General features: G+C 38.2%; 1 protein-coding gene across 7 annotated transcripts in view; it reads left to right on the top strand.

Moving 5' to 3' along the window:
* The first annotated feature begins 11,239 nt into the window (after positions 1 to 11,239).
* Positions 11,240 to 15,159, top strand: part of TNIP1 (TNFAIP3 interacting protein 1) — a 42,680-nt gene continuing 38,760 nt past the window's right edge. For 4 of the 7 annotated variants that reach the window (XM_087924271.1, XM_087924267.1, XM_087924269.1 and 1 more), the window contains exon 1: positions 11,243 to 11,307. The gene's annotated coding sequence lies outside the window, so the exon portion shown is untranslated. Of the gene's footprint in view, positions 11,308 to 15,159 lie in introns of all 7 variants that reach the window. The other 3 variants (XM_087924268.1, XM_087924266.1, XM_087924270.1) reach the window with 3 other exon arrangements.

Consider the following 15,159-nt stretch of genomic DNA (forward strand, 5'->3'; position numbering starts at 1 on the left):
TATTGATCTTTTGTTGTTAATATTAATGTTATAAGAAACATGTTAATATTAATATTATTAGTTAAAAATTCAAACGACGAGATACAGTAATGAAAATAAAACAAAAATATATATAAAATAAAAATGTACATTTTAAGAGAAAACATTCAGGTTGCTCTCCTCTCCTACATTTTCCCCTTTCTTCTCTTGTTTTTCTTCCTCTGGCCCTTAACTACTACTTAAATATTTTTATATGCTTTAAACATCACTTATCTAATCTTAACATAAGCAGAAGACCTGCTGCTTGGGATTTAATTAGTAGTGTACTTTTACACATACATACACAAAATTATAACCCTTTCTCTCAGCTAAATAAGTGTAGAATTGAAATAACTTAAGTGTCAACAATATTCCCACAAGGATTAAAAAAGAGGATTAGTTTTCTGGCCGTTTTGCCATATGTGGCCTTTGAGGCCACATTCAAAAGAGTAGGGGGATCAGGACAATAGCTACATTTAATTTGATTTACAGTTTAAATTCAGTTAGACTTAAAACATAATTGATATGTTTACTCTCTGTTAATGTATAAAATAATTTTATGCCTTCAAGTGGCAACTGCCAGGACAGGTCTCTGGCAAGAAAGTGGTTTGCCATTATCTGCTTTTAGAGAGAGAATATCTGATGCAAGGTCCCCAGAGTGGATTTTATGACCAGATCTTAGGGTCTCTTAGTTTCTAGCCTGGTAACTTAACACTACACCAAATTGAAATATTGAAATTCTCCTTCTGCAATGTCTCAAGTTAGTTTAGTTTGCATTATTTTTGTATTCCAGTTTGTACTACTTCTATAAAAATCACATAGTGTTTGTTTTAAAGCTGGATGTGGCCTAGGTACTTTCAGGGAATAAAGGTGTTTCTATTTTTGACTACCCATGATGTAGAAGTAAGGTTGAGCATTGATTCCTTGATCTTCAGATAATGGCATAAACAACTAGATTAGTTTCAGAGCAAAGGATTAAATCAATGCTTCTTTTCTTCCTGAGGCATGACTTAGATTGATGATGAGTTACTGTGTGATTTTCAGATACAGGCCAATTTCCCACTGGGTGTCTTTGAATGTCAACCAACCAGGCATCGCTGAGGTGATTCAAAACTTGTCCTCGCTGCTCTTATTGCAGGACCACAATGATTGTAAGATAATTCAAGAATGTGCTGGAAATCATGATCAGGGATCCTGCCTTAGACAACTAATCTGGGGCAGGTATTGCTCTGCATCTTCTAATGATCCAGAAGAGCTTTCCCATTCTGTTTGATCCTTGTACAATTTCTCGATGTCACCTTCCCTGGTTCCCCCTTTGTTCTTTGAGGTCCTTTTCACTCTCCAGTGGTGCAGGGCCACCTTTGACTGTGAAAAAGATTCTGGCTTGCTCAAATGTACTCAGTTTAACCCTGAGTATATGATTTGCATAGACAGTAGAGAGCTCAATGTTCTGGAAATCCCCTTTCCTGACCAAAACTTCCTCCCTGGACTCAGAAAGCGTCATCATTTTGTTTCACTGCTATCTTCCAGTGCAAAGTAACGCAACAGAGTGGTCTGAAGGAGTAAACAAAGAGCCCTCCAGATCTCAGAAAGGAGAATGTCCTGGGAAACTTTCAGTGCTACCCTTAGTACCCATTCTTGGCCAGCAACTAGCATTCCTGCCTTGTTGGTTCTGCCTCTTTCACTGCTTTGGGCCGTGTTTTATTGAAGACACCTTTCCCCTCAGTCTCTTTATTAATCATATTGATCAGGGAAAAGTGATCTCCCATCCTACTACATGCTGCATGTATATTTATGTTTATATTATTATTCATATGTACATGCATAGCTTTTCTTTCTGGGAATTTACTGAACGCTGCTGATTTATCAGAATATTCAAGAACATGAATGCATTGGGCACCCTATAAATAGTCTGTTCTTATTTACAGTTTGACTTTGAATATGCAACTTCCTGGATTCCCTTGAACTCACTGGGTCTTATTTCCAAGTACACTCTTTGAGATTCAGGGATATTGTAGGTTTTCTACATGCATTGAATAATGGTTAAAGGAGAACCAAGAAGACCCATTCGCAACCATAGAACGCTCACTGGATAACCGGGCCAGTCATTCTTGTGTCATCAAACCCACCACACAGGGTTGTTGCTGTGTGAAAAATGGGAGAGGGGAATGTATTCTATATATTCCACCCTCAGTGCCCAAACAAAAAGCAGGGCATAGTTTTAATAAGTAAACAAGTCTCTTCCTTCCTCCCTCTCTTTTTTCTTTTTCTCCATGTTTGTTTTTAATAATGTACTCCAGCTTATTTGATTCGTATGCAATTCACTCCAGCCTTCCAAGGCATTCAAAGAAGGAAGGAAGGAAGGAAGGGAGGGAGGGAGGGAGGGAGGGGGGAGGGAGGGAAATTGAGCAACCACTATTTTTAGATAGATACCTGCAAAGTGTGTTTTTCCTCTAGAATAATTCTGAATCTAATCTAACTCTAATTCTAAATCTAGGAAACACAAATATTATCCATTTGAAAACAAGCACTGGTTGAGCTTCCAATAACACAAACAGGCATTTTTGTAAACAGTGCAAACATTCCCAGAAGCGTCTGTACCAAACCCCAGTGATGGCAAAACAATGACATGCATACAATAAGATTTCCAGATGTATATCACCCTTATCTACTTGTGTTTTAATGTCAAATGCAGTGTGTCATTTGCGTGATGATATCAGCCTTCCTGCAGATGTGCACGTTCATACTCAAAATCATTGAATGAACATTAATTGCCTTTGAACTGAGTTACACATTGTGTCATACTGATTGTGTGGGATGATGATTTAAAGCAGGAATAGGGAAGTATGGATCTTCCAGTCTGTCTCAGCCCTGGTTGGAGCTGATGAGGTTTTTGGTCCAGCAATATCTGAAAAGCTACAGATTTTAAGGATGAAAAATTGGGAGTTTTATATATTTGGAACGAATCTCTTTATAGCTGATTTGCATAATTCTAAATCATATTGGTGATAGTTACGAGTGCAGAAATGAGGGGTAGGGGTTTATTCCAGTTTCAGTTATCAAAAAAGCAACATTGCTTGTGAATATTCTCTGAAATAGAGCCTTCATAACTGTATGTGAATCATTCAAAGCTGGTACAGACACACAATTCTCTGACCTTGAGATATAGAATAGCATCCAGTTCTGATTTTGTGACGTTCCTGGTACTCCTTTAGCTTGGTTGTTTTCTTACAGATGTTTCATTAGGTAACTAGGTAACAACATCACTGATCATCATGTTGCTACCTAGTTAGGTAATGAAACATCTGTAAGAACACAACCACACTCAGAGAGCACCAAGCACCCTCACAGTTCAATCTTGAGCTACAAACATTCTCTTAGATCTGATTTTGAACAAGATAACCATTTTCTCTAAAACACAGAAATCCTCCTAGCTCTTATGGGAAGGTCTAGCTTATCTCACCTAAGATCTGGATTTTGTTTTTGTATCAGCAGGTCCATCCTCTGCCTGCTATGGCCTGAAGAGTCTGATCTGTGTCTGTCCACTGTGCACTATGCCTTGCACTATTTTCTCTTTCCTGCCATTAAGGCTTCGGAATGGCCTATAAAATACCATGCAGAGAGACTCTGGGTTCAAATCTGCCACTGATCCCATTTTACTGAAGATGAATTTTGATGTTGGATGACAACTCAATACACATATATTGTACACAGAGTTTCTCAGTCATCCAGATAACGGTTGTCCCAAAGGTGCTTTTCCAAGAGGCAAGTCCAGTTGTCCAGTTGTCTCTTGAAAAAGCACCTTTGGGACACACATTTAGAGACACACATCTTGACTGTGAGAAGAGAAAGTCTTCTTCCCATCCTCCAAATCAGAAGTGGGACTAATTATGCGATGAGACTTCTCTTCTTCCCAAAATGATATTGGCTTGATATCACAAGAGAAAGTAACGCACTGTCATGGCCCCCTCAGAGCCCAGTTCAGAAGAGGAGGGGGAGGAGAAGGAGGAGTTGGAACTGGGACTCTCCAACAGAGAAGGCACCTCAGGGGCTGAGGACAATGCTGTGCCGGTATCCTCAGGCATTGGGGGAGATGCCTTGCCTTGACCACCTGACTCATAACGTTTATCCTGTTTATCATCCAGATCAAAGATATTAGCCAGTCCACACTAAGAATGATGCTCCAGAAGTCCTGTGAATTGGGCAGTATCATATCTTGCCTTTGGACAGATGGTGATTTGGTGGCAGATAAATAGAAGACATTTTATACATTTTCATGGATAAAATTCATTTCCTATTTGCTTAAACAACCTCTTTATTTTTCAGTTGCATTCACACAATATCCTAAGCTTGGTTAGCATTAAATGCTGGAGTATTTTTCTTTCTTTCTTTTTTCCCATAATTTATGTGTTTGTTCAATTTATATGGTCACCCCTCTCAGTGAGTAACTCTGGGCAGTGAACATAATTAAAATAGAATAAGGACAATAACAAGCATTATAAAAATTAAAAATACAGGCAGCCAGTTAAGAACAGTCCAAATCATGAACACAACCAAGAAACAAGTCCCTGCACATACTTGGGGCCTTAGGTACAGGCACATTATAGTTTAATATGCTATATTTTGAAAACTCATAAAATCAATGCACTAATCAGGTTGAACATTTAATACAAACATAAATTTTAGGTTCTCCTTGTACCGTATTATTTATAGTGTTCTCTGAAGTTCATTGATCCGGAAAGAAAGCTAGAAGCAAATGTTTTTGCAACCAATCTATCTAAAAAGAGACTCACACATGTGATATTGTAGATAAAAGTTTGGTCTTGGGCCCAGTACTCTTTAATATCTTCATAAATAATCTAGAGACAAATTTGCAGATGACACCAATTTAGGGGAACTGCCAACACTTCAGAAGAAAGGCTGAAGTTTCAGAAGCTGCTTGACAGACTTGAGCATTGGGTCCTATCCAACAAGAAGCAGTTCAAGGATGGAAAAAAGATCGATCCTGCACTTAGGCAGGAAAAACCAAATGTATAGGTTTAGAATAGTTGGTACCTGATTCAATAAGTAACTATGAGAGGAATCTAGGTGTGCCAGTGGATCACCACTAAAGTATGAGCCACTAGTGTGCTGCAATTGCCAAAAAAGCCAGTGCAGTCCTAGGTTGCATCAAAGAAGGGATAGCGTCAAGATAACAAGAAGTGACAGCACTGTTTTACACCGCACTTGTGAGACCACACTTGGAATACCCGACACTATGCTGCAAAATGATGATGATGATGATGATGATGATGATGATGATGATAATAATAATAATAATAATAATAATAATAATAATGATGATGATGTTGTGACATTGGAAAATGTGCAGAGAAGAGCAACAAGGATGATAAAAGGTCTGGAGGTTAAATTGTATAATGAATAGTTGAAGGACTTAGATATATCTAGATATATATTCGTGCATAAGCGCACAATCATGCCTACCATCCCTGTCCTATTGTCCCCAATTATTAGTTCCTATTTCTTATATTTAAACTTAGGTTTATTCTTATTTCTATTGTATTGTAAGCTTTTGACAAAATAAATAAATAAAATAAATATCTAGTTTATCAAAGAGAGGGATCAGGGGGGCATGAAAACTATCTTCCAGTACTCGAAGGACTGTCATAAAGGAGAGGGGATTGACTTATTCTCTCGGGCAGGACAAGAACTAATGAGTGGAAGTTTGTCAGAGAGATACAGCCCAGAGGTGGTATTCAGCAGGTTCTGACCAGTTCTGGAGAACCGGTAGGGAAAATTTTGAGTAGTTCAGAGAACCGGCAAATCCCACCTCTGACTGGAGATTTTACAGTATCCTTCCCCTGCCACGCCCACCAAGCCACACCCACAGAACCGATAGTAAAAAAAATTGAATCCCACCACTGATACAGCCTAGAAGTAAGTAGAAATTTTCTGACAAATTTTCTTTGAGTCCTGTGGTTATAGGTGCTCCATCACTAGAGGTTTCCAAAAATAGACTAGACAACCATTTGATTGGGATGGTATGAGACTCCTGCCTTGAGCAGGGACCTGGACGAGAAGACCTCCAAAGTCACTACCAGCCCTATAAATCTGTCTTCTATGTTCTAAATTTTTGGTTAATTATTTAATTCTTCTGATTGTTACTTTGAAAGTTGAAGGAATAGGCTGTTGATAAATAATGAATAATTTCCTGGTATTGCATTTTATTCAAATATTTCACACGATTCAGTGGGGACAGATTCAATGTTTTCATCCAGTAATAGCAAAGCAAATAGTACCTTAATTGTTGATTCATGCTTGACTCCTGCTGACACAGCATATCCTCATAGTTTTCTTGGAAATGATGTGGAAGTGACTTTACATTTCCTTCTTCTGAGTTATTTTTCCTGTTTCCCCCACAGTTCTAATATTCCTTAGAAATGTCCCATCCAAATACTTAATCTGGTTTGACCCGCTTAGCTTCTTGATATCAGTCAAGATCTGCTGGATACTACTATACATTATGACAATTTTTAAATTTCCATGGTTGCACATATGGCTTAAAGTAAATGCCAGTGTGCATTCCCTATCCAATCGTTATAGAACTTGGGCTTGAAGTATAGAGTTTGATGAAATAGCTCTGTTTATAGTTCCTCAGATCAGGGCCATCTTAACAGCATTATGGGACCCGGGCAAAGCAGTGTACTGGGGCCCCTACGACAACTACTCATAAAAATGTAAACGGTTGATAAAATTAAACATATATTTATTTTATTGGCCCCTCCAACAAAATCAGTGTTGAACATTAAAAACATGCTGTGCAGCTACACAATAATACTCAGTAAGCCATACAGTGGCTGTATTTATATGATACAAGGTGCATTGAAGGGTTAATATACACAGATTAGTATGGGGCCCCTATGCTCGTGTGGCCCATGGGCAAGTGCCCATCAGGCCCAATCATTAAGCCAGCCCTGCCTCAGATGCTGATGGAGGAACCTGTAAGACTATACTGACTGAAGCATAAATCCAGTTCTATAACCGAAAAGGATTTCCTAACTTTTCTCCAGGTATTCCCAGAAAGGCTGACAGCATGGCCAGAATTCAGGAAGCTGAAGTTTCAGATGGCAGGAATTTCTGCTTATTGACACTCTAGTATATCTGAGGTGGAACAAAATATCGCAGAAAGTTAGCAAAGGTTTTCTCTGGGATGAAAAAGTGCTTAGTCATGAGCAGTGTTTCCCAATCTTGGCAAGTTGAAGATGTGTGGACTTCAACCCCCACAATTCCCCAGCCATACCTCCAGTTGCCAACTCTGAGAAACATTGCTTTAGATGACACCAAAAAGCAGTATTACTGTCTTATTCAGTAGGAGCTACATATCCTGCATTGTAATAAGGTTCAAGCAAACCTTTATTAAGTCTTTGATATTCATATCTTAGCAATCGAAAGAACAAGAGCAAATCACCCACCTCTATTGACAACTTTGTTCTTAGAAAATGAGTTATCTGAAACTCTCATACCTTTTGCCTTGGAAATATGAATGATTTTAGAGTAAATTATTGTGCTCTTTCAATAAGTTACCTTTGGGAAACAGTACGAGTAATCCTTAACTTATGCCCATAATTGAGCCTCAAATTTCTATTGCCAACAAGACAGTTGTTAAGTACATTTTGCCCCATTTTACAACCTTTCCTGCCCCAGTTGTTAAGTGAATCATGGTAGATGTTAAGTTAGTAACATGGTTGGTAAGTGAATCTGGCTTTCCCATTGACTTTGCTTGTCAGAAGGTCACAAAAGATGATCACATGACCTCAGGACATCGCAACCATCATAAATACATGCCGGTTGTCAAGTGTCTAAATTTTGATTACGTGACCATGGGGATGCTGCAATGATTGCAAGCATGAAAAATGATCATAAGTCAGTTTTTTTCAGTACCATTGTACCTTTGAATAGTCATTAACCAAATTCTTGTAAACCTCTATAACCAGCTTGTGAAGAGTCTTGAAGTACTTCTTGCATGAAGAGAAAAATCACAGATTTCATAAATCAGGGGGAAAAAATATGAGTTCATTAAAAATTATCTCAAAAGAAATGTCATAATGCTTTTCAACAGTTGGCTAGTAAAGATGTTCTTGAAATACTGTCATTACCATGTTTCTAAAACAAAGGTACAGATGATCAGTTAAAGTACTAAAAAAGGCAAACTAAAATAATCAGCAAGACTTGACTGAGTTGAGAAAGTAATGGCATTTATGCTATTTTAATTTAGGAAAAAAATGTGTAAGGAGCTTGACAGAGATATGTAACATTGTGTGTACATTAAAGACAATAGACACGTTTCTCTTTTGTAGTACTATACAATTGCTCATCCAGCAAAGCTGAATAATAGAAAAGGATAAAGTACTATTCATAACAGATAGTTTAAACCAGTGTTTCTCAACCACTGTAAGATGGGTAAACTTCAACTCCCAGAATTCTCCAACCCAGCTTGCTTCAACTTGTTGAACTGTGGAATTCATTGCTGCATGATACAATAATGGCCACCCATTTCCATTCTTAAACTGAACTATTAGGCAAAATCCAGATGGCTGTTAGATGTCAGCAATGAGTTAGATTTCCTGTACAGTATCCCTTTCCTGCCATCTACTGCTTTAGCAGGACACCTAACCTTTGTAATTAAATGGAGGTTTCACTCTCCTTTCCTAGAATCCCTCAGTGTCATGACACCTCAGCTCCCGCAGCATACCTGTGTGGGTTACTAGTTGTATCTGTGTCACCTCGTCTCCACGGAATGCTTCTGTCCACCATCCTTCCCCATAAACCTGCTGTGCAAAGAGAATTAAGACTTCCCTATCCTAGGACAAGTAAAAGAGAAAAAAAATGAAATAATTCCATAGCACCATACTATATTTTGGTCCTTTGTATTGAAATGTGTAACTAAATGAATTAGTTCTAAGTTTCACAAAAACCACACAATACTGAGCTTGAAAAAATGATAAAACAACATATATATTTGAAACCAGAGACATTTTTGCTGGGCATTGTACCAGACAGGGAATGTATATCTATTTTACATGTATTGACTGCAATGAGAATAGCATTTGCACAACAATGGAAAAGTAAAGAGATCCCGACAGATGAAGATGTGATTAGAAAAATATTAGAATATGCAGAAATGGATAAGCTAACACAATTAAAGAAAAGGAAGAAACAATATTTTTTGACTTGGGACTTATTTTATCAATGGTTAGATGACAAAAACAGGAACTAAAAACAAGGAAATACATGAAAGGATTAGTGCAATGGTGGGATTCTAATTTTTTTACTACTGGTTCTGTGAGCGTGGCATGGTGTTGCTTGGTGGGCATGGCAGGGAAAGGATAGTGTAAAATCTCAATTCCCACCTCATTCCAGGGGAAGGATCCTGTAAAATATCCATTCCCTTCCTACTCCTGCGGGAGGGTTACTGCAAAATCCCATTCCCTCCCCACTCCAATAACTTACTTTCCAGCTCCGTTCTCCTGTGCATGGCAACAAAAGAAGACCCAGACAATCAGCTGGGACTTGGGAGTCAGAGAATAGATGGGGGCAGGGGCAGTCAGAAGTGGTATTTGCCAATTCTCTGAACTTCTCAAAATTTTTAACAACCGGTTCTGTGGGTATGGCTTTGGTGGTGGGTGTGGCTTGTTGGTCATGTGACTGGGTGGACATGGCTTGGTGGTCCTGTTATTGACTGGATGTGGCCAAGTCAACATCACTCACATCGAGGCACGCATCTCCTCACCTGGCCTCTCATGACTGTGGGGATGCTGCAACAGTCGTAAATGTGAAAAATGGTCATAAGTCACTTTTCTCAGTGCCATTGTAACTTTGAATGGTCACTTCACACAAGCAAAGTACCAGCAAAGAAGGGGAAAAAAAACTCTAGGGACATTCCTGAGACAGGAAATCTAGTCTTTCCAAGAATGTAATAAGGGTTAACAGAGAGGCAGTTTCTATAAGCAACACCAGAATGTTTCCTTCCTGCCTTCCTTACAGGATTAGGCCAGTAATTTCTTCTAACAACCGGTTCTCCGAACTGCTTAGAATGTTAACAACTGGTTCTAGCGAATAGGTGCAAACTGGTAGAATCCCACCCCTGCTTGTGACCATTTTTCACACTTACAAGCTTTGTAGAATCCCCTTGGTCAGGTGATGATTACCTTTTGCAACCTTCTCACAAACAAAGTCAATGGAGATGCCAGATTCACTTAACAATTGTGGTGATTCACTTAACAACTATGGCAAGAAGGGTCCTAAAATGGGGCAAAACTCACTTAATAAATGTCTCATGTAACAACAGAAGTGTTGGGCTCAATTGTGGTCATTAGTTGAGGACATATAAAAGCCAGTTTTAACTCTATTGTTGTGGCTGCCATAATGACTTTTATTACTTTGGCATATAGACATCTCCAACTGAGCCTGAAACATTGTTCAGAGGCCATCCAGCAAAAAAACATAATTAAAAGGAGAGCTAATTGAATGTTTACAACACTGCCTTTCAGATCATTTACCCTTCAAAAACTCTGTTTCCTCAGAATGCTTTTGCTTTTCTTATCAAATCTTGAGTCAAACACGATTTACTCAATTAGCTTATGTTTTCTGGTTCTGCAGGATGTACCAACTTATAAATTGGCAATACAGCTTGGATTCACATAACCTGATAAGCTAAAGTACGATTATTCTGTGGCCCAGAGTGTCACATAAACTGAGCTAATAGGAGCGACTTCAGTCACTGCTTACAGCAGGTTTGTCATGGAAATTTGATATTATGGGGTGATGACAGGCTCCAGGGAAGAAATAGTGACCTCCTGTGAAGACTAAAATGATTCTCCCTGTTTATTTAGTCCTTCCACCCCAGTTTCTACTGTTTGGACCACAAGTTTTGGGTTTGTTACCACATGTCAACATTTCTCTGGTACTCAAGAAAAAACCCTCAATGAAAGCCAGTTTCCTAGCAAATAAACATGGGATTCCGTCTACTGAATATATTTTCTCAGTGAATTAACTATTCACGTAGCAGTGACGTACTTCAGCATCCCCCCTCTGGGCTACAAGGGAGCCCTTTAAATTATCTTTGGATCCTTTTCAAAACCACCAGAAAAACTGTCTAGGGCCTCCTTCATGGGGAATTCCCCATCTCCAAGCTAAAAGTAAGCCTGGGTGTGCCTTCCTTTCTGCAGTTGATTAAAGCATCCTGGAAGGCTCTTTTCGACCCTCTCTCTCTCTCTCTGGTTTGCCTGAGTGAGTAGTCAAAGAAAACTTTTGCTACAGATTTTCAACCTTGTGGGAGTTTAGGGCAAGATAATTCTCTGGTTTGGGTATAATAGAGAGATTGCACTACCCCTTAATTTAGGATTTCCATGTTTAGGGCTACCTGATAGAAGACCAAAAGAAAGCAATGTTTACCGATTTCAGCAACCTAGGAGAAAAGAATAAACTTTGGTTATTGTAGTTAAAATGAGTTTTTTAAAAAAATAGAAGCAGAAGAAATTCAAATAAAGGTTTGGATAATGGTAGAGCTTGGATTAAACACAAGAAACAGCTGGTATATAATCGCTAGAAAAAAAGTAAATGCTGTAGTGTATCAAGCAGATGGACAACTCAGCGAGAAGGCACTTTATACAAAGTTATCTTCCAAGGAATATAAAATAGGGGAATTTATCTAACAAAATGCTGGAGAAGAAACCTTGGAAATGTGCTTCTGAAGGTGACTTTGCAGAGACTGAGCTACTTGATGGGCTATTTTTAGTGGCCTGGCTGCATAAGAATAAGCATAGCTTAGCTCGATGGCATTGTCTTTCAAATATAAATAAATTATAAATTCCATTAAAGAACAAAAGAAAATTCTGAGCAGAAGAAACAACAAGCAGGAAAACAATACATATAAATTCTCTTCAGTGTTGCTGTCTTGCTACATAAAGAACTGAGAGAACTTTGATGAAATATATTAGGTGTCATTCATAGTGGTTGGAACAGCCACTTGGCTACAAACTGTGTTGTTAAACTAATTGCTACCCACCCTGCCTTTCTTAATTAATCTATTGCATGCTGATAGTAAGGACGTCTGTGCAAGTTCGCAATCTCTTTTAAACTCTAGGTTAAGAATTTATTTTTAAATGTTTGTTTTCATAATCAGTTTCCCAATAAGATTTCTATAGCTATAATGAGTAAATTTGAATTACCATATACCTTACTTTCTATGTTGTATTTCCATACCAATTACAAGCCAGAAGGGTTTTTTGTTGTTGTCATAATGCTATTCCTTTCCAGAGGCAATGGACAGTTTGCTGGCAAATCCGAAATAGATTTGTTATGTCAGTAGGGTGAATTCAGAAATATATCCCATACCGAGAAAGAATATTTTTTCATGATTTTTAAAACAGAAAGTTTAAAATTATTACAACATTATTAAAACATTGTTAAAATGAGTGGGTGTGTAGATCGATACAGGTAATCCCTAGGTTACTGAGCATTCCCTTAACTAACGTTCGAAGTTACGTGATTAGCGCCCCCAGTGTTTACAAACAAGTCAAGAAGCTATGAATCTTTTAGCACCGTGGCAGTTGCTCATCCTTACGAACAACCACAGAGGCTCTGCAACATTTGTCCTGCATTGCGCAGGCCAAAACAAAATGTTGGAGCACCATTTTGGCCAGCAAACTGGGGGCTGAAGCTTGCGCAGGCTTAAGTGGAGCATCGGAGGGGTGTGCATGGCTGAGAGGCTGAAGAGGAGACTGCTTGCTAGATCTTCGCATGGTGACCTGGAGCGGCAGGTTGGGGGGAAGCAATTAAGGAGAGCATATTTCAGTGGGTCAGGGAGGCCTTGGGTGGTCTTAAGCAGGTGATTTGTTCCATCACTAGCCCCCCTCAAGGCTTTCCCCACCCTGAAATAACTCATGTGCACTTAATGATCCATGCATTCGATTAGCGAATGTGTGGGCAAAAGGAGGGAGTGATCCAGTTCAAGGTACGGGATTCACTCCCATGAATCCTCAAGTTATGAATGGAATGGGCAGGCTCCATTTCATTTGTAATTCGAGGACTACCTGTATTCTCTTGCATCTCCAAAAACCAATATCTCCTGACCACAACCACTTAGTACTGTTATTTTTTAATAGTACTTTTAATAAAAATTATAACTACAGCAATAAAAAAACTAATCAACAAATGTTCTCTTCTTCCCCTTATCTATAAACAAATATTTAAAAATCCTTGTCATTTCAGTCCTGATTAGCAAAAGCTCATTAAGGGCTTACCAGATATAACATGTCTATTTTAATTCTGATATAGTAAGCCAAGTTTATATTCATTCTTTTTTACTTCTAATCATCTTGATATTTAGTTTCTTCAAATAATGTCTTAAAACAATTCGTTTTCAGTTTTTCTTTGTCCCTTTTTATAAAGCTGCTGAAAAACTTTAATAGGTCTGTTCTGAAAATCCAATGTTGGAAAGTTATCCAGATCACTCTCTTGATTTCTTTATCCCTTTTAATTATTAAAACATCATCTAGCCTCTTTTGTATGTCCAGTGTAGCATCTTTTTCTATATCATTCCTGTAGCTTGTCATTTTTAAATCTACTTTCAGATCAGCTTCAGCGTTGTCCAGTAGAACCTGTTCCTTTCCATAACATCTTTTAAACATAGTCTATATTTAGAGGAAGACACTTTTGAACTTAACCTCTGTGTCTACTGTTCAAGAATATTCTTCAATATGTCAAATATTTTGCTCCATTCTGTATAAATCAAATTTAAGTGTTCTTCTCATTTAATTGTATCTTTAGTTCCCTTTAGTTCCCTCCAGAAGTATCTTCAACGTATGATCTGTAGTTTAATGACCATGTATGTTACCTCCCCCCCACACCCCACATACAGATGGGCCACATGAGATACACATAGGAGGATAATTTTTCTAAGCCAAATAAGTACCTTAAGAGTAGTATCTCCATTGGTAGCCTTAGTTTACACCAACCCCAGATCTCTTGTGAGAATTTTTTCTCCATTGACACTTCAAGATACTGTTTAAAATGATGAATAAACCTGATTGAGATTCTTATACTAGTAATCATCAGGTTTTTCCCAACTTTGTATTATGCTTGAGATTTCTTGCTTGCTTAAGCTCAATTCTGAATGAAACATTTTCCTGAAGGAAAAAAAAGAGCCAGCTTTAAATTAATAAACTCTTACAATGAGTTACATATTTTCTCAGATGAATTCCTTTCATTTAAATGGATTGCTTTAATGCTTCTACAAAGTAAGTATATATTGAAGGCAAATTCAGGTCAGATCTCATGAAATTATACAGCCGTTTGCCAACCAAAATGTTTTCACAACAGGCCAAGCCAGTGAGCACACCTGTCATTGCTTCATAGAAGCGTCTGATACAGAGATGTGTAACCTTGGACCCTTAGCCTAATTTCTCCCCTCCCTGACCAGCCTGCTGAACAGGGAGGGGAGAAAAGTGAGAGGGGTGGGTCACAAAAAGGCAACAGCCACCTGGCTCCACCTGCCAATAATATCAGTCCCATTTTCTACTATCATGAATCTCCTGATAGATTATGAAATTCTCACCCTTGCTGTACAACATTCCCATGTGATGCCTCTGGTACAAACTTTCCCACTTGTTAAAATTCAAGAAAGAAATCCCAAAAATTATAGATCTACCAGAGGGCCATAAAACTTTGTAATCCCAGGTGCCTGGTAAATGCACAAAAATACTGTAGATTATCCTTAACGTGAACTCACATGAAATAAAATAACCATTTTAATAGCCAAAATCCTATAATATTAGAAATTCTGTCAAGATTTGGTGTTCTCAGCTACATTCTCGCAGGACTGCAGAACAGAACTCTGTGACTTTCATAACAGAACTTTCATGAGATTTTGTAATCTTATGAGATTAAAAAAAAATTAATTCCTGACTAATGTTGATATTCTAACAGGCATAGCCATATATGCATGATGTCAACCAAAAGCAATGTTTCATCAATCTGGTTATGTCATGGCTTTAAAAAATTGCAGTGATGATTCTGTGGTCCACATAAATGGAGAAATACAAGATGCTAGCAGAACACATAAGGGTACCCCCTAGTATA

This window comes from Pseudonaja textilis, chromosome 2 (assembly GCF_049901715.1).
Source record: "Pseudonaja textilis isolate UNSWEBS1 chromosome 2, rPseTex1.2, whole genome shotgun sequence".
Taxonomy (NCBI): domain Eukaryota; kingdom Metazoa; phylum Chordata; class Lepidosauria; order Squamata; family Elapidae; genus Pseudonaja; species Pseudonaja textilis.